The sequence below is a fragment of the Neovison vison genome, chromosome 5, assembly GCF_020171115.1.
Source record: "Neovison vison isolate M4711 chromosome 5, ASM_NN_V1, whole genome shotgun sequence".
NCBI lineage: Eukaryota > Metazoa > Chordata > Mammalia > Carnivora > Mustelidae > Neogale > Neogale vison.
Window position 1 is genome coordinate 144412881 of NC_058095.1, and position 21405 is coordinate 144434285.

Genomic DNA, 21405 nt, shown 5'->3' on the forward strand with positions numbered 1-21405 from the left:
GGGGTGGGAGGTTGGGGTACCAGGTGGTGGGTATCATAGAGGGCACAGCTTGCATGGAGCACTCGGTGTGGTGAAAAAAAAATAATGAATACTGTTTTTCTGAAAATAAAAAAATTGGAAAAAAAAATGGTAGAATCTTAAAAAAAGGCAGAATTATGCTACTTTCAGTACATATATATTATTTTAAATTTTCTGAGTCTAGAGATACAAACAAATACTAAATTGAATTCTTAAATTTAATATAGTCTAAGTTTTAAGATGATAGATTATATTATCACCATAAAACAACTTCAGTATAATATCTTGGCACAAGGAAGACTGGGAAAAAGCTGTGTAATCACTGTTCATCTGATTACTAAAATACTCACATGATATAAATGTAGAAAAGTATTTTTACTGACCTAATAGTTGAGTACAATATTTTAATATTCTCATTACTTCTTACTCAGTGGAAATCAGATGCCAGGAAGAGAATTTTAAGAAGTTACCTTTTATATCCAAAAGGTTAAACACATTAGTACATATATTAAATTTTATTTAGTTTGTATATTGAAAAGTATATTTTATGTTTCAACTGAAATATTCTTTCTCCCTTACCAGCTATGTCACTTGTCTTATATTATAAAAGTTCCAAATATTACCTTAATTCCAGCTTAAAAAGTAAGACACCTAGAGAAACATTATTAAAGAAGAAAATCTTACTACCATTAACAAATTGTCAACCTCTGACAATATACAGTTACATAAATCAGTCTTACTGATTTTAGGGATAAGCATATATTTAGGTGTAGTTCAGAATCAAATCACACATTAGATTTATTTGTCAACATATATTTATTAGGAAAATATTAATAAACATCCTTAAAGAGTTAAATTTAGACCCTTTGCATGAAAAGGTATTCATATTATTTTCAGTTTATGTCATAATTAACTATTCAAATTCTAGAAGAGAAAATAGTATTATACAACGAATAATAAAATAATCCGTTTTGCAAACAAAATAATCTGACAGTGTACTTTTATAGAAACACGGTTGACTGTATTTAAAGTTGATTTCCTTAGCGAAAAAAAAAAAATGTTTCAATAGTGCCAGGTATTTTAAAGCATTAAGGCATACCTCATTTTATTGTGCTCTGCAGAGACTGAGTATTTTTTTTTTTTTACAAATTGAAGGTTTGTGTCAACTCTGCATGGACAAATCTATTGGTGCCATTTTCCCACTAGCATTTGCTTATTTTGTGTGTCTGTGTCAAGGTTTGCTAAGTCTCACAATATATCAAACTTCTTCCTTATTATTATATGTGTTATATTGATTTGTGATTACTTACTATAATGCTGAAAGTTCAGATGATGTAAGTTAGCATTTTTGTCATAATTTTTTAATTGAGGTATGTGTCTTGTTTTTCCAGACACAATACTTTTGTATATTTAACAGTCTATAGTATAGTGGAAACATAACTTAGTATGCACTGGGAAACCAGAAAATTCATTTGACTCATTTTATTAGGATATTTTTTATTGATCTGGTTTTCCTGTTATGTTTTTTGTTTTGTTTTGTTCTGTTCTGTTTTTCAGTAAGTTTGAATACAGAAGATTATGCCAACCTTCTTGCTAGTTTATGTAATCGGTATCTGTGGTAGTCGGTTCATACACAAAAGTCTTATATTTTGTTCATGCTTTTTGCTCTAAGAGCAACTATATGAATATGTCACTGTGTTGTCAATACTTAATAAGACACTATGCAGGTAGTTGAAAATATTTGTGCTTTAATTGATGAAATTTTGTTGCACTCAAGAGATATATATGGAAGTTTTTAGTAACATTAGAAACAAGCTATAACATTCTTCTTATAGTGAAAAAGTGAGAGATATATAGTATGTGATAGTGGTTTTATTAAAAATGTTTATAAATTTGTTCTAATAAGTAAAATTTAGAATTCTTTATTTTATGTGACTTAAAAGCTATTTCAATTTCTAATTAAAATTGAGCTTTTTGTTTTTCTTCTTTTTCAAGTTTTATTATCTTCATTTCTTAAGGCCTTAAAATTTCTGTTACTGAAAATGAGAGAAATGGTGCTATATATTGCATGGAAATAATTAGTTCTCTTTTTTAAATAGTTGTTTGTAATATACTGACTGAAATTTCTGCTTCCACAGTAGTTAATAAGAAAATGCTTTTGAAGAAATCCATTTATTCTCTTTATCATTTGCTAAACACAAAGAAATCTACATAGATCAAAGGAATGATTTTAGCTGTTTCTCTGGTCTGTGACATAAACACATTCAGTTTTTCCACAGTTACTGTCGTTGAATCCTTCGCATACTAGGTCTTAAGTGATTTTTAAGTTGATGTACATACTAAATGTAAATTATATGATTGACCAGTCTGGAATTTCTAGTAATGTAGCTCATCTAATAATTGTATGATCACTATAAAGATGTATTTTATTTTACTTTTATTATTAATAGAGCTTACTTTACCACTATACTCAGGTATTTATAGCATTGATAGTATTAGAAGTATAATTCCCATTATATTCTAACATTTAGGATTATTCAAATGGTCATTTCAAATACATAGTACTATCATAATTGCAATAAATTTGCTGGTGAATCTCAAGCATCCCATTTCCTGGAATAAATATTCTTATAAAAATATTTCTGATAATATACATGGGTATAAATTTATAATGTTAATGTTGAAAATATTGAATTAGGAGAGGATATAGTTGCTTATTACATAATGATATATTTCTGGTTCTTGAACTACTCAGGAAATCTTGATATCCTGGAAATATACATTAATGTATCTATTCAATATAAGCAAATAATCTATTCTGCATAGTTTATACAGACAATATAATTTTAGAATATGGTTATTTTCCTACCATAACAAAGTTAAGTATTGTGAAAAACACTGTACAAATACCCAAGTGTATGTTAATATGCATTTATTTTAACATATTAGGTAGTGATATTTCATTACCATTGGCCAAAAACAGTGGATTTCTTACATGGCAAAATTATTAGAGTCCTTCTTGCATCGTTTACATTTTTAAACCCCTAGAAGATATAAATGTTTCTAAGTACATTATGATAACCCACCCATTTTTGTGAGAGGTATGGTATTTTATAAACACATGAAAGAAAACCGTTTTGTAGAAATACAAGATGATTTTTATAATCCCCTCTTGCTAAATTCAATATTTTTTTTAAGATTTTATTTATTTATTTGACATAGAGAGAGAGAGGTCACAAGTAGGCAGAGAGGCAGGCAGAGAGAGAGGGGGAAGCAGGCTCCCTGCTGGGTAGAGAGCCTGATGTGGGGCTCAGTCCCAGACTTTGAGATCATGATCTGAGCTGAAAGCAGAGGCTTAACCCATTGAGCCACCCAGGCGCCCCCGCCAAGTTCAATATTTTACACAAACATTACTGAGTGAAATTGCTTTTTAACCTTTCTGTGACAGCCTCTGTCTGCTCTTTTGATTTATGCAATTCAAAGTATATCATTTTTATGCAATTCAGAGTACACCATGTGAAAAATACTATCATGACTTCAGTTGTATTGGTCCTTCTGGTTTGTCTTTTCCACAAAGTAGCCCTTCTGGTAAGTTTCATTTTTAATCCTTAGGAAGGATTTGCACTGGGGACAAAAAAATTCATTACTTAACAGAATATTAGCTTGCATTTTTTCCCTCCAATTCCCTATGCTCCAATGACTTGATGTTACCTCGCAATTTATCCAGTGGACATCACCTACTGCAGCATCAGTGGTCAAAGTTGTTGCAACAGATTCCATAAGGAAAGGCCATCCGCGGTGATTACAGACAGTTTTAAAAAAAAAAGGAAATGCATGAATTTTAATTTTTCCCTTCAACTTAACTTTTTAAATATCATCTTACCATATACCTCAACCACTAACCTTTCCCAAACTGCACAGGAACACTGGGCCTTGAAGTCTTTTTTGCCCCCTAAGCGTTTTTCAAAAATTTTTGTTTTTATTGTGGTTGTCATTTATTGGTTGTAATTCGTGTTTACCTCTCTTATGATTTATCTTCAGTCGATTAGAACTATAGAGCCACAAATCTGTCCTAATTCATAATCTTGGCAGATACTATCTGGCAACACTAAAATGGGTTATTTAAAACATCTACTGTGAGATTCTGTTTGAATAGCTGATTCAGCAAATTCCTCTGCAGTCTAAACCCAAGTTATTCATTGACTTTCCAACTACCAATTTATTTTTCCCCCTTACCAAATATTTATTTTTTTTCAGTGTTCCAAATTCACTGTTTATGCACCACACCCAGTGCTCCATGCAATACATGCCCTCTTTTTTTTTTTTTTTAAGATTTTATTTATTTATTTGAGAGAGAGAGAGACAGTGAGAGAGAGCACGAGCGAGGAGAAGGTCAGAGAGCGAAGCAGACTCCCCATGGAGCTGGGAGCCCGATGCGGGACTCGATCCCGGGACTCCAGGATCACGCCCTGAGCCGAAGGCAGTCGTCCAACCAACTGAGCCACCCAGCCGTCCCAATACATGCCCTCTTTAATACACAGGACTGGGCTCATCCATCCCCCAGCCTCCTCCCCTCTCCAACCCTCAGTTTGTTTCTCAAAGTCCACAGTCTCTCATGGTTTAGTAGGTAGCATTTTCATGGCCACTAATTCAGTGACCATCCATGCATCTGCTTTTCAACCTTTAAAATATATATATATATTTAAATTTACTCACTACTTTTCCTCCCCCCAACAACCAAGTTTATATGTTCAAATAGTTGTTTTAATGGAGTTTGGGATAACATGATATAATGAGTATATTTAATCTTTCATCTTTTATCAGAAGCCAGCAGTGTATTTTATGTATAAGGAGGAAAACAACTATTTTTGGCGAAGTATTATAAGAGAAAATTTATTTTACCTTAGAAACGATGTGAATGCATATCTTAAAGCCAGGAATGAAAATTTAACATGCAATAAATATTTTTTAAATTAAAGGAAACAGGAGGATTTAAAAACATAGTGTACTTACTGAGGTGAGCATGCTTTTATTACTCTACTTACTGTTCCATGTTTATTAATATTTTTATCATGGAATCCTTCTTATTAGTTTGCACTGGAATTAATTTCTCATTCAGGCTGTCAAAGTATACAATATCCATTCACACCTTGTTATGAATCTGTCAAATTAACACACTCTTTAAATAGAGCATGGGGTGCTGGATGGTGAGCTGAGGTTCATTAAGAGACCACAAGGGAACTTGAATAGAGAAGTTTATCACTCACAGATCCTCAAGGAAGTACCTGGCATGCCTCAAGGGGCCACACAAGAATATCAAAGCAGGCGCAAGCAGAGGTAGAGACAGGATCTGGGCTTCATGACTTTTAGGGTTTGTGAGTGGAAGTGATTTGCAGTTCCTGAGATAGGGCCAGACTGGGAAATTCAAACCTAAAGAGCAGGTTTTGATAAGCTCCTCTGGGGTCTTATCTAAAGTGTGCAAGAGGGGAAGGCACTGAGAGTCAAGGGAGACTTTTGATCTCAAGGGCTGTTGGGAAAGTCTTATTAAGAATTTACATTTCCTTGGACAGAACTGGAGGGTATTATACTAAGTGAAATAAGTCAAACAGAGAAAGACAATTACCATACAGCTTCACTCATGTGGAATATAAGGAGCAGGGCAGAGGACCATAGGGGAAGGGAGGGAAAGTTGGGAAGAAATCAGAGAGGGAGACAAACCATGAGAATGGACTCTAGGAAACAAACTGAGGGTTACAGAAGGGAGGGAGCAGGGAGATGGGATAACCAAGTGGTGGGTATTATGGAGGGAATGTATTGCATGGAACACTGGGTGTTACACATAACTAATGAATCCTTGAATACTACATCAATAGTGTACTCTATGTTGTCTTGAACTTAATAAAAAAATAAAAAATAATAAAGAAAGAAAGAAAGAAAGAAAGAAAGAAAGAAAGAAAGAAAGAAAAAGGTTTACATTTCCTTGTGACTGTGGGTTGTTGTCTAGAGGACTGTGGGTTGCTGTCTAGGGGACTGCGGGTGGCTGTGGGTTGCTGTGTGAGGGGCTAGTGTAAGTTTAAGGTCCCTGCAGTCCACTGAGTCAAACAAAATAGATGCTCAGGCATCACTGAGGCATCACACTGAGGCATCATGGAGTAGTTTAGCTAAACTCTGCATTCACTTTAAGCTAGAAGAAACAGTTACTGCTACGTTTGTCTAAGGCAGGCCCAGGAATTGTCGCCCTCTGTGAATCTATGGGGTGAAAGTTGTTTCCCACTTATTTCAGTCATTTCTTAATCAGAAATATTTAAATTATATAATTATATAATAAAATTATATAATTCTTTCAGAAGTCCAATCCCAGTTTTGACTGAGAATTTATTATATTACATCATAATAAGTGGAGACTTCATTATATGACATCATAATAAGTGAAGCTATTTGGTTTGTGATTTATAAAAGACAATAGCTTAAGTGAAAATGTCTTTTAGATCAGTGCTCGCTTCGGCAGCACATATACTAAAATGTCTTTTAGATCAGTTTAAAACTGTTTTAAAGGAGCATTTTCAAAAAAAAATACATGTGCAATTAAAAGATGTTTGTAGAGAATTTCTAATATTAGAGCTTACTTATTTTCTTAGTTTTTTTCAAAATTTAAAAATATTAATAGTTATTTGTGATTATTCTTTCCAGTGATTTTTTTTTCTTTCAAATTAAGTCAGTGATGGAAGGAAGAAAGATAACTTTCACCCTCATCACAAAAATACAATTATAATGGGGTCAGATGAAAAGTTAGTAAGAGATCCCAATTTCTTGGCTAAGTAAATTGGTTCTTTATACAATAGTACAATATTCCTTAGCGGATTCATCAACAAAGAAAGGTAGCTGTCCTTTTTGGGATTTTCTGTTTACCATTTGTAAAGTCATATTTCCTGTCAACTAGCAAGAATCCAATAGTAATAGTTTTGTCACTCAAAAGAATGAAATTTCTGAAACTATGTGGCAACGCATAGCCACAGGGCTATTGTAGCAGATTAAAGCTATTTCTGTTGAAGTGTAAGTATATCCCATTATTCAATGACAAATAGGCTTTAGAATCAAATGGGAATATCTTTTTAAAATAGTTTGTTACTTCATTTATTTTTGTTTTTCATTTAAGTGACTGAATCTTTTATTCTATCTTGATTTTCATATTTCAGAAATAATTCATGAAAATTGTATTAAAATAGTTTTCTTCTTAGTACTGAGGCAAATAATATTTAAATAATTTAAGTATTAATAAAGTATTTTATTTAAGTATCAATTTAAGTATTTAATAAAATTTAAGTATTAATAAAATTTATTTAAATAACTATTTAGGGGCACCTGGGTGGCTCAATATGTTAAAGCCTCTGCATTCAGCTCAGGTCATGATCCCAAGATCCTAGGATGGAGCCCCACATCGGGCTCTCTGCTCAGCAGGGAGCCTGCTTCCTTCTCTTTCTCTGCCTGCCTCTCTGCCTACTTGTGATCTCTGTCTGTGAAATAAATAAATAAAATCTTAAAAAAAATAGAGGAATATATCACAAATTTTTTTAAAAAACTATATAAAATTCCTAGTAAAATAAACACATTAGTCATGCAGATAAAAATATTTAATTCAATCTAATTTAACACCAACATTGAGACACAAACTATAGATTTTGACTGATAGTAGGCTAAATTTTTTTTCTTGACAAGAATCTACTTATATGAATGTATAAGGAGCCTATCAGGAAAAAAGTTCATTCTCTGAAAAGAATGTCTTTAATAAAATTTGGCCTAACATTTTATCATGTTTTTTTAAAGCAGATAGTTTTCTTGACTAGGTCCCATTTTTATAAGAATAAGAAATCAGAGGAGAAATTAATAAGATATATGTGTCAAAATAAGAATGTCATGGCATAAATGGAAGAAAATGCATTTTCCCCACTTTAAAAAAAAAAACAACACACCATGTGTAGCTCTAACAAAAAATTCTATCTATGAGAAATCATTCTCTGGAGTGACAGAGTAAGCAATAATGATGAAGAGTTAGGATTTTTGAGTAATAGTCCATGGAAGTGACCAGAAATTTTCATGAAAAGGCCAGGCATTCAATGAGAACTGAAAATTGGAAAAGGGGATGGTTCAAGGAAATAGATACAAGAAAATGTAATTGAGATAAGAAATAATTAATAAGCATCACAGTAACACTCTATTGTAGACCTTGACCCAGAAATGACTGAGGGGTTTGCATATCTATTTGACTATTGCTGTATCTGTATCTGTTTCTGTATCTATATCTCTCATCTGGTCATCTTGAACATCAGTTTCATGGAGCATGTTTCTACCTTTTTTTTTTTTTTTAATTTATTTAATTGAGAGAAAGTGAGAAAGGACATGAGAAGGAGAGGGGGAGAGAATCTTGAGCTGACTCTGTGACAAGCACAGAGCTTTCGATTCAGGGCTAGATCTCAGGACCAAGAGTTGGACACCTAACCAACTATGCCACACAGGTGTCCCTCTATCATTTTAAAGATGAAGAAATTAAAGCATAGAAAATTTAAGTGACTTGTTTAAGGTTACAGAATTAGTAATTTCAATGTCTAGAGTTAGAATTGATTGTTTCTAGTCTGATTCCAAAACTAGTGCTTGCTTTCTACAGAAACTTAAATTTCCTCAGTGAGACTTATGGGGCTACTGGTGATAAAGGGGTATTGAAGAGGTGATCAGGTTAGTGGGGGTAGGGGTTACTGCATAAACTAAATTACTTTTAAAAAATATTAAATCCTGCACTCACCAAACCAAGATGGAGAGGGTATTGTCCCTATTGCATTGACACTCTATGTGATTAGCTGTTGCTTCATGTTAGTGAAATCTCTTTCCTTAAATTTGGATGTTAGGCTTATTTGTGTAATTTGTATTACTTCTTAAGATGTCAACAGTGGTTATGCAGTCAGAAGTTTGAAATGTATTTTTGCAGTTGGTTCTATGATCTTGTAAATCTGCTGCTGTCACCTGAAGAAATGGTCCAGATAACCCACTGATTGAAGAAGGATGAGACATATGGAGCAGATGTAAACTTTGGAGTCAAGCCAAGCTGAGGCCAGCCTTTATTGATCAATCCCCAGCCAATTTTCAGACAAATAATGGTTATTATTTCAAATAGTTGAGTTTCAAGATGGTTTGTCGAACAGAATTTTTATGGAAATAGCTGGTAGACACAGTCAACAACAACATGCTTCAACTATAGAATCTCCACTTTAATACTTGAATATATTAGAATAAAAAAAATTCTCAAAATAAGCTACTGTTCCTTAAAGAAGTATAAAGCCACTGTTTAATATTATGTCGTCTTTAAATTCTTTATTACATCATGAAAATGTTACCTGTTCATCACATTTTTTCCATATTTCTTTCTGATCTATATTCCATTAAATGCTGTAGAAGCTATATACAACTGACTCATAATCAGTCAAAACACATAGACATTTTAGTAATCTGTCCACTTAAATCTGCAATCATTAAACTACAAAGAATTGGCAGATTTTTTTATGAGTAGAGAAGCAAATTTTTCCTCATTACTTTCCTAAAAAAAGTAGTTTAGAAAGAATGTGAGGAAACTGAAGTATGCAAAAGCATCCTGTATTTATTAATCCAAAGGTGTATCACCTTAACATAAATGAGCACTTGAACCAAACACAGCCAGATTTGCATGGAACTGTATGACTACACATACTATACTTAGTTCTGGAAAAAGAAACAGACATTTAAAGAAAAAATTATTCACAAAATTTTTATTATTTCTTAAGTTCTCAAATATTTATTTGTGTGCGTGTTGTGTGTATGTAACTGTGACATTATAACACTTTAATATCAAATGAACACTTTCATTGAATGTGATGTAAACAAGAATAATATGTCAAAATAACCAAATATTACTATGATATATTCAACTATTTACTTAAACAATCCAAAAACTTACTGTTTCTTAGCTTCTGACTAGTTAGCGAATACATGTATAATTTCCTCTAGAAAGTTTAGGCACCCAAATCCATAAAGCCTTTTTTATCTTACATACATTTATTAGTAATTATCTTTAGGAATAGAGTTTCTGCTCTCTCATAATTTGCCTGATATAGTCAAGATTATGCTTGATTTTAATAATGAATATGTGAACACTGCCAGAATCCATACTTCGGTTAATAGACATCAAGGGATCTGGCATTCTTTGAATTAGTATATTTGCTAAGTTCATTTCCATTGTTTGTTAACAGCATTATATGGCCCTTCTTCAGACCTAGGTGTTTTTATTTTTAACTACTAGCAAATATTAGCTTATTTAATGTGGTCTTCCTAACAGCAATATGTGTAACAAGAGTAGAACTAATTCAGTGAATTCCAAAAACTAAACATAATAACTACACAGGACTAAATAACACAAGAAACACCTCCAATTTTGCACTCTGAGCTAGATCAAAGTCAACAACATTTTTCAGTAAATCTCATATAGGTAAATAACTTAGGCTTTATAGGCCACAAAGTTTCTGTGGCAGTTAAAGTCATGTCTGCCAATGTTGTACTAAAACAGCCGTAGATAACATTGAATCATTGCCATTGCTCCAATAAAACTTGGTTTACAAAATGAGATAATGGTCTGGGGGGAGCCAGTGGGTCATAATTCGGTGTCTCCTAAGTTAGAAGGTAAGCACAGAATATGATTCTGGTTGTATGGAAGTGTAAAGGAAACCAATAACACTTGACACTAAACACTCCAAACGTTGTTTCCTTGAGGTATTCTCCTTTTGGGAGAAATAAAAGCATTCCATGCTCATTAAATTAAAAATAAAAACAACAAAACCAAGAAACTGTGATAAGTGAAAGCAAAATGGTACCGTGTTACCATAGCTGAATATAATGAAATTACATCATTGTATAATTTATATGAAAAGCAAAAACAAGCACTCTTTTTTTTTCATTTGCTATATATTAATGGGACCCAAAGAAATGAAAGTTCATTTTGAAAAGAAGTGGTTGTTAAATAAATATTGAATCATTTCCAGAGATTGTGATTGTAGACAGTTAACTTTGTCAGGATCTTTTCTGGACTTCCACAAAGTAATTGATAAAAGTGAAAAGATCACAAGAAATCTTTTTCTAATCTTGAATTTTGAAAATGAAGTAACTTAAAAACACTAATAGCAGGATATTAGCACTACTTTTACATATGAAAGAGATCACATTTAGTCTCCCTATTGATGATAAATTTATGACTTCTGCTATATTTGGCTAGCAGAGAGGAATTGAACAGCATGGTCCTGGAAGAAAGACTTAAATACATCAGTATACTTATTATGCCAAGCAAATGGAACAATTTACAGATTGGGAGCAGTGCAAAGTGTTGTCATTCTGGGCAAGAGCAACATCTATCATCTTATACAGAAATAGAACATTCTGTTCAGAGTGTTCCAGTCTTGGCTCTCAGTTCCTAAGATAAATCTCAACCCAGAACAAGTCAGTGATAGGATTACAGCAGAGAGCACAATAGAGGCTTGACAATGCAGTGATTAGTTAATTAACCTGAGTACTCAGAGACCAATCGATATGATAGAATGTACAGAAAACAAACTGGATATGCAAATGTTTCCTATATTTGAAATGATTCACATTATAAAATAGCCCTAGCAATTTGCGTATGGAAAGTAATAAATGAACATGTTCTCTAAATATGGTATTTTAATTCTCAGTACTTTGGGTCAGATTGTTCACAGAATCATATTATCCAATTTATTTGTAGAAAATGAAAAAAAAAGAGATTGTTCACTTTACTCAATAACTTAGGTATGACCAAGTGACAGATTCCTTTAGGCTTTCATTAAACTTTGTTAATATAATTAACAGAGACACTCTTGGATTGCTTCATAATTAATTGTTTACATATCTATGTCTCTTGAAAGAACTAGAGCTACTTAAAAATACAAATTAAATCAGTTGAAATTTATACCTAATACCATAGTTGGCATAGTATACATCTAGTGTTCAGAGAGTAATTGTAAAATTACTTCAATTGAATATAATTTTTGTTGTTGTTTTGAAAATGATGCAATCATATATATAGAAAACACTCGTTTTCTACCCCTTCTGATTCCAATTACTTGGAAAGGTTTATATGTCTTAGAATTTTTAATTTAAAGTAGCAGTTGAGAAGCACTGTCTGTTGTAGCATTTTCTGTGAAACCAAGAAAAAGATCAACTCATGAATCCTAGACAGACATATAAGCTATGAAATTTCAAAACCAAGAAAGAATTTCTACTACCCATATGATAAAAGTTAAATAAAGATATTCTTATCCAGGCTTTCTCTCAAGTCAAAATAGTGTTTTGTTTTAAAACATTACTTAATCTGGAAAAACAAAACAGAACAAAAACAAAAACTGTTGTAAGAGTCAGAAACCCAGTGTTGTAGGTTTGAATAAATGGTTCATTAAAGTAGATGCATGACCCACAAAAGGCACAGGCAGCCCACCCAATATACTAGTGCAAATATTAGAGAAAAAATTGTTTTGAATTTAATGTATATTTTAGTAAATAAAAAAGTTCAAATGTTTCCTCTAAACACCAGAAACATCACTGCTTAATTTTAAGTGTAAGCATATATAGGATAAGTGAGAACAGTGACTTTTCATTACTAAAAGATTGTCAGGTAATCAGTTTTAGTAGTGGCATCATTCAAAACGTGGTGCCAGCAGAGGCCCTGAACAGACATTTTTCCAAATAAACATACAAATAGCCAATAGGTACATGAAAATAGTGTTTAACATCACAAATCATCAAGAAAAATGTGACTCAAAACCACAATGAGCTATCACCTTACACCTGTTAGATGGCACTTATTAAAAAGAGAAAAGATAGCAACTGTTGGGGAGGGTGAAGAAAAGGGAACCATTGTGTTCTATAGATTGGGTTGCGTATTTCGACAGCCAGAGTGGAAAATAGTGTAGAGATTCCTCAAAAAATTATTCAACCATAAAAAGAAGAAAATCCTGACTTCAACTCAGGTCCTGATCTCAGAGTGCTGAGATGAAGCCCCACCTTGGGCTCTTGGCTCTGCAGAGTCTGCTTCAGTTTCTCTCTCCATCTCCCTCTGCCCCTCCCCACCGGGCTCTCTCTCTCAAATAAAAATAAATAAATCTTTAAAGAAGAAAGAAGAAGAAAATACTGACATTTGAGGCAGTATGGATGGATGTTGAGGGCATTACCAGCGAAATAAGTCAGAGAAAGACAAATACTGCATGGTCCCTCTAATATGTAGATCCTGAAACTCCAAACTCCTAGAAAGAGTAGATTAGTGATTTCCAGGGGCTGGGGGGTTGGGGAAAATCAGGAGATAATGATAAGAGTACGAACTACCTTTTATAAGATGAGTAAGTTCTAGGGATTTAATGTATAGCATGGTGACTATTGTTAATAATATATGCTTAAAATCTTAAATAATTAAGTATACTTAATACTTAAGATCTAAAATACTCAAGATTTTAGATGTTCTCATCACTCACACACACACACACAGGTCATTATGTCAGTGACGGATGTGATAACTGACATTATTTTGGTAATCATTTCACAATATATATGTGTATTAAATTACCTTAAATTACACAGTACAATGTGTCAGTTATATCTCAATAAAGCTTAAGGTAAATACCACCAAAAGAATAGGATACAGAGGAAATGTATAATGTCATGATGTAATTTCAGTAATTTTTTTTATTCCTAAATTTGATAGATCGTCTAATGGCCCTAGTTTGATCAAAATCAAGGGAGGTACAGATATGCAGATAAGTAAGTTACATAAAGTCATAATATGTATTAGAGAAAGCACTGGCAGAAATCAAAATAATTTTGTTGAATAACAGCAGGCAAAACAGATTTTTTGTTTGTTTGTTTGTTTGCATTTTATGACCTTTTCTAAAAGTTTTTTTCACAGGCAATATAAAGGTATGAAATGAGTATGGGCCATAAGTAATGGACCAAAGTATGATTTCACCACTTACTATGTCTATAAACTTAGGCATGTTGTATTATATTACTTTAATATCTTTGAGCCTGTCATCGCTAATTCGTGAAAAAAGGAAAAAAAAACACACATTTTCTTGCTTTATGATACATTATTTAGCAAATTTATCAAAAGACATGTACAGGGGCACCTGTGTGGCTCAGTCATTAAATGTCTGCCTTTGGCTCAGGTCCTGATCCCAGGGTCCTGGAATCCAGGCCCACACTGGGCTCCCTGCTCAGCAGAAAGCCTGACTCTCCCTCTCCCCCTCTCCCTGCTTGTATTCCTTCTATGCTGTCTCTCTCTCTCTGTGTCAAATAAATAAATTAATAAATAAATAAATGAATGAATAACATCTTAAAAAAATAATAGACTTGTACAGACTTATTAAAATGGTGATCACTAAGTTTTAAAATATTTTACTGATGCTATTCATACTAAAAATGTAAGGCAGATATTAAGATCACACAGGTTAATGACACAGTGCGTTATGACTCAAAAATGCTGAAAATACTCCAGTGCTAGAGGAAAAGTGAAAGTTTTGGGGGCAGAAAAAAAAACAAAAACATGCGAGATAAGTTGAGCTGTTAATAGTAAATACCAGGCAGAGGCAAGCAAGTGGTGGGCGGGCCTGTTGGGGGCAGGTCCACCTGGGACTGGCAGCGGACAGCCCTGCCTGAGAAGGGTTGTAGCGGGAGCCCCTGCATTTTGTTAATGACGCCACTGGCGCTGCAGCTTCAAGGCCTGAGTCCCGGGCTGCAGCCATGGCCTACTGCCCACAGGAAGGGAAAGAGTGAATCCTGTCTGGGACCTATGACAATCACGAAGCTCCAAGCAGTGCGAGCTGGTGCTTGATGATCCCAAGAATCCTAATGAGCATGGATTGATCTTGCCAAATGGGGACATTAACTGGAACTGGCCATGGAAAGGGCCCCTATGGGGCATGGCCAGTGGCCCCTGTGGGAAACAGTTTAAGTGGGCCCTTTTTTGCTTGCAGTATAGCACAGAAGATACCAAGCCATCAGACTGTGTGGACCAGTTTTGGGCCATGCAAGAATGTATGCAGAAACACCACTACCTCTGTCCTCAGAAAGAGGAAGAGGAGGAGACGCCAGCAGAACTTTTAGAACAGACAGCTCCCACTGAGGCCCCTGCAACCAAAGAAGAGCAGGTGTAAAGCTAATGAGGACCACAAGGCCTTGGGCTCCAATCCTACTGCTTCAGAGTGATAGGGACATTTTGCAAAATGCCTTTCAGTCATTCTCTGATAAAGCCTCTTTCCCTTTTTGTTCCTTGCACCATAATGTACAAAGTAACTTATTTTGATGATTGGGGTCCTCATCCTTTGACACATACACTAGAAAAAAATGTATGTGTGTCTTGCATAAACTTGTCAGCAAATGTAGTTGTCAGTTTTGAATTCTCTTCTCAGATTACCCAGAACTTTGACTATGCTCAGCAACAAAAAAATCATTATCTGGCAGTATCGTGTGAGTGAGCTGATTTATTTTGATTGATTATATCTCTTTTAGTAGATTTTATACCCTTTTGGGAAATGAAATAGAAACGAAAACATCTTCCTTTAAAAATGCTGGAGTGGGGCCATTCCTAATGCAAGAGGCCAGGTGGACAACCAGAGATACTTATTCCTTAAGAACCATCTTGACCTTGAGTACATGAGGAGGTACTATTTTTCATTTCAGATACATTTTGGTTTCCATTTTTACATTGAACTCCAGGTTTTCTGTGTTTGGAAATTGGAGCTTTAGACCCTCAGATTTGCAATCCCTTTCTAAGTGAAGAGAAAGGCTGGTTTTGTTGTTCTTGTGATTCCAAAAGCCCTGGTTTGGGGCTTGTGTTCACATTGGCTCTATGGCAGATGCAATGTTCTTGAAAGGTGGGGACTGAATGGTTACCAAAGTAATAGCCAAGAGAAGAAGTGATGTGGATTAAGTGGTCAAGTAAAAGGAAAACATTATTTTTATCTGGAAAATATAGTAAATATGAGAGATGAATACTTAAACAATAAAGAAGAGAGAGAGTAGAGTGCAGAGATTTTGTGAACCTGGGATAGAGATCCAGTTTATGGAAATATGCACGTATCTAGCTACTAGTAACAACAGTGTAGGTAAAGTGATGACATAAATGCATAGACACATTTGAGAAATAATATAAAGGTAGAATGAATTTGTTGTGGTCAAGGAATAGGAACTAAAATAATTCCTGTTACCTGAGTTCTTTGAGAAGGAGGTTTTCTAAAGGAATAAGGTAAGATATATAGAAAATACAAAGGAGTTAATGAGTTTTGAAATGGACTTTTTCAGTGTTGGGCCACATCCTCTGTGTGTGTGTGTGTGTGTGTGTGTGTACTGGGGTAGGGGGAATATTTGATAAATTTTGATGCCAAGTTTAGAACTGTTCAATAGAATAAAATGCCATTAAATTTTTTAAGTATATTGAATGCCATTTCAGCCATGCATTTTCTATGCATTTGGTTTCACTATTTTTAAACATTTGTTCGTTTGTTTTAAAGATTTTGTTTATCTGACAGAAAGATACACAAGGAGAGAGGGAACACAAGCAGGAGGAGTGGGAGAGGGAGAAGCAGGCTTCCTGCCAAGCAGGGAGCCCAATGAAGGCTTGATCCCAGGACCCTGGGATCATGACCTGAACCCGAGGCAGACAATTAACGACTGAGCCACCTAGATGCACCCTGACTATTTTCAAACATTTGTAATCAATTTATTGAGACTTTTATTGTTATCAGCTAAAATAAATAAAATACATTTTTCTCTTGATTAGTGTTGATAGGTTAAAAGTACAAATATGATAGTTTTGCCTCCCAAAAAGATGAAGGTTAGGTTTTTGTTTCTATTAGTCCATGTAAGAGGAAAGAACCTCTGGCAGCTTCTGTACTGTGGTTTCAGATGGTCATTGAACATTGTTTCACTTAATTTATTCTCATTGCTTCTGGCCCAGTTCTGTCATTGACTTGAAAGACTTTTCATATAAATGACACTAATGCTCTTTCACACTGAGTGCTGGCAGCTCACATAGGAATATCATCTAGAAAGTTTTCTTTATCAACTTTTGATTTGTTTTATATGAGAATTGCAAGTGAGTTCACCATGAGTTATTCTTAAAGTCTGAAAGGAATAAATCAAATTAATCACTGTTGGAATAAAAAGTAATAGAAATAAATAGAAATGTATTTTGAGTCATTTTTATTTTCTTTATTTTGTAACTAAATTTTAATGTAAAATTATGAAGCAAATATTTATTTAAATTAGTCAGCATTTACATCGTGCTTTTGAATAAGCCACACACACATGCACATACACACATAAGTGCATATGTCTAATAACAGAAAGCAGCACAAAATATTATAAAATTACATAGTAAAGATCCCTATGATGTACTGATATACCCTGTCCCCAGAGGCAAAAATGTTCATGGTTCTTGTTGATTCTTTGGAAATAATAGCATAACAGACCCGAGAAGGGATTTGAATGTCCTTCTTCCTATTTTAAATTGAAAGGAAGTTACTGTTCACAATATTCTAAACTGCGCACTTTTTATTTCAAAAAATACTAACAGTTCTAACTCTTACAAATTTAGTCTCCTGGGCTATGAACTCATTAGGTTATACCACGGACCCATTATAAGCTGTCCCACAAGGCTGTAATTGACTGCTGTGATTTAAGCATTAAATCACATGTGAATATTATTTAAGCACTTTTTTTGTTGTCTCTAAAATGAGGAAAATAGTATGTAAGTTAAAACATTTCTGAAAATCTTTGGAAAAATGTCCACCTCAGTCTTCATTAACTCCAAAATTCCATTTCTGTTGTAAGGCACATACTCAAGAAGCTAAGAGCCAACTATATTGTTTTTAAGGTTTTATGAGCCAACATTACACAGATCGTATCTTGGACTAACAGTCTTATACCCATAGGAAAACATGCAAAATTGCACCTGAAGGACTAGTTGTATGCTACAATCTTAATGAATTCCCTCATGCTCTTCAACTAGGTTTACCTTGGCTTCAGTAGAGATTACAGCTTCCCTGGCCATCCATAGTCCTCTGCATTCTAAAATGTAATCAGAAATTAGTTATTTCCACTACAATATCAACCACATGTATGACTTGCTATTCTTTTGCTTGTTACCCTCTTTTTTTTCTTTTTTTTTCCCCAATTTATTTATTTTCAGAAAAACAGTATTCATTATTTTTTCACCACACCCAGTGCTCCATGCAAGCCGTGCCCTCTATAATACCCACCACCTGGTACCCCAACCTCCCCATCAGAAAGGACGAATATCCAACTTTTGTAGCAACATGGACGGGACTGGAAGAGATTATGCTTGTTACCCTCTTAAATGGTGACCATGTTTTCTGCTTACTTCTTCGATTCGGTCATGGTCACACTAAAAATCTTGTTATGGAACAAATCATACTATTTATAATAATATACTTTGAAATATTTCACTCCTTTTTATACTATTTCATGTCACCTTTTCAGGGTGCTTTATTAAAGTCTACCTCTAGATTGCAGCAGAATCATAACATATTCATAACTTTTTTCCCGTTACTATTTCCATTTTCCTGTTTATTTTTTTCTCTATGTCCAGATTAAAATCAGTGATTTATAAGAACAGTTAAATAGTTGCAAATTATCTAATCACCTTTTTTCACTTTTTCCTTACTTACCTTGAAACTAAACCTCTGGATAAATCCTGTAATTTATTCCGTCTACATGATCATTGAAAGAAAACAATCAACCATGTTATAATTTAAATTCTTTTTTTTTTTTTTTTGTTTAAGATTTTATTATTTATTTATTTGACAGAGAGAGATCACAAGTAGGCAGAGAGGCAGGCAGAGAGAGAGAGAAGAGGAAGCAGGCTCCCTGCAGAGCAGAGAGCCCGATGCGGGACTCGATCCCAGGACCCCGAGATCATGACCTGAGCCGAAGGCAGCGGCTTAACCCACTGAGCCACCCAGGCGAATTTCACACTTCAATTTGGACTTGGTATTTTCTTAAAGTACTTTTTCCCCCTAAAAGTCAGTAGGAGACAATTCTTCAAGAATGTTTTCACATCCCTTCATGGTCTGGGATTTGGGCATAAAAAGAACTACTTGGTAGACTTGGTAAAAAATTGATTGTGTAGTAAATATGCCCTGGAAACTGGAGATTGAGTATTTCTTAGAAATGATTTATAGTCTTATCTCCCTAGGAACCAGTTACTTACAATGCAGTGAAGTGAAGCCAGAGACTTATTTCTTTTCCACGATGCTCTCACACATGGGGATTCATTTATATTCCAAAATGAAGGTGCTAATGAATGTTAGTAACTTATTTTACTGTATACTGTGGACTACTGATATTCCATTGCCTACTGATGGAAAACACATAAACCTACACACGCCTCTTTCATATTTAACCTGGCAAGATAAACTAATACCAGTTTCCCAACTTTTGGGTCTGTTACCAAATATTGATACTAAGTACAATAACAGTGAAGTTCTAGCTGGAAAAATGATTCACTTGGGGTGTTTTAAGTAGTAAGAGAATCAGAGAATCTTAAATATTGTAAGGGCTAGATGAGTGAAAGTTGGAAATCAATGCGTTTAGAAAGTGCCTAAATTTCTAGGAACCTACAACCAGTGTCTAACCTACCTACAACAATAAAACAAATCATTCACAGGAACTCAACTGGAAACTAAGATTTACCTTGCCTATGCATTTTCCGGTAACTGCAGCTAGAAAGTAATGTCTTTTCTTCTGTTTTTCAAATTTTGCAAAACGTGTCTCAATCTAGCCTGAAGTCCTGCTTTCAAGGAATACCGCAATGCACAATTCTCAGCCATCTCTTGTGTGGTACATGAGTGTGTGTAAGGTGAATGGAGATGAAAGATCCAACACACTGATTTTTTTGAGAAGGAGCTTTATGCTAATATTGCTTGCTTGTGAGATTTCTTAAGCATTTAGCTTTTTTTCATTTTCTCTCTCCTCCACTCCCTTCTCTGTTCACCAGAGGGATTAAAGAAGAATCAATATATCCAATACCCAATGCTGTCCACAAAATAAGGTCGAGTTTAAATCTCAGGATGTTCCATTTCCCTGTAGAAATGTGGTCTACTTGTCCTTTTCTTGAAATGCAACAATTAGGCCTTCTTTCTTCATTTCCTATAGATGCTACATGACTGCCAATGCCTTTAATAGCCTTTCTTTATATATTATTGCATGCAGATTAAGATGCCTTTCATTTCATGAAAAACACAGCCTATATCATGTGTTTTATTTCCATAATGGTGTGTGTTGGGGCATAGTTATTCCTATGAAAAGAATGGGGGAAATGCAACATTTTGGTAAGTCAAACAGAAAACTGCCTTTTTTTTTTTTTTTCAGTAATTGATGCTCCTCTGAGTACTGTTACAGTCCCAACAGAGATTCCCGATCCTCAATGTAAATTTTTCCCTAAATACCATATTAATTCCTTCTTAATGCTTGTATTATGTCTGAAACATATCTTATGGTTTCAAAATCCTCTATAGTTTTCATTAACTTTCCACTTGCAGATTTTCATGTCCTTGGATCTCACTGCAAGTATAACCTTGTATCTTGAAGTAGTACACTGTAGAGAAGTTTAGTTCTTCTTTACCCACCAAGTGGGCTAGGGAGTGTAGGTGTTACATTCTTCTGAAGAGAATTTATTTTTCTTACTTTATTGTAAGTGTTTGATCCTTCAGTCCCTTCTTCAACCTAGTCTCATTCAAATTCTATCCATCCAGGAAATCTTAAAATACCTAAATTTGAAATTAAACCTTATCAATCTTCCAGGATATTCACTTAAGAATTTTCTTAATTTAAATTAGTTTTTTATAAAGGTGTTACGTGCTGTACAGAAATTGTTCAGTTCTCTCTATAGAATTTAATTTACATATTTAAACTTTTGACCCTTGTTTCTCTTGCCTCTTTTCTAATTCTTTGTATATTTATTGCTATAATTCTGAATATTATCAGTATATCCAGCCAGTATAAGTCCAACCTCTTTAGTTTATCCTCTGACCTTAGTCAATATCACCTTAATAAGTATTTTCTAGATAGCTATTATTTGTCTTAAAATATTTGCTGCAAAGTTTTATGTAAAGAAAAAAACCCTAATGACCAGTCCCCTCAGAACACAATAATCTCAACCACATCCATCTAACATTCTTTTCACAGACCCTCTAACATCCTTTTACCAGCTCAGTTACTCCTTCAGCTCCATCATCCTTTGTTGATGGGAGCACTTAATTCAATATGTAATTTTTCCAAGAAGGATTTACT

The 21405-nt window shown here is 34.1% G+C and overlaps 1 pseudogene; it reads left to right on the forward strand.

The window, feature by feature from the left end:
- The first annotated feature begins 14835 nt into the window (after positions 1 to 14835).
- On the forward strand, positions 14836 to 15248 carry LOC122907484 (annotated as a pseudogene).
- Positions 15249 to 21405: the final 6157 nt, after the last annotated feature.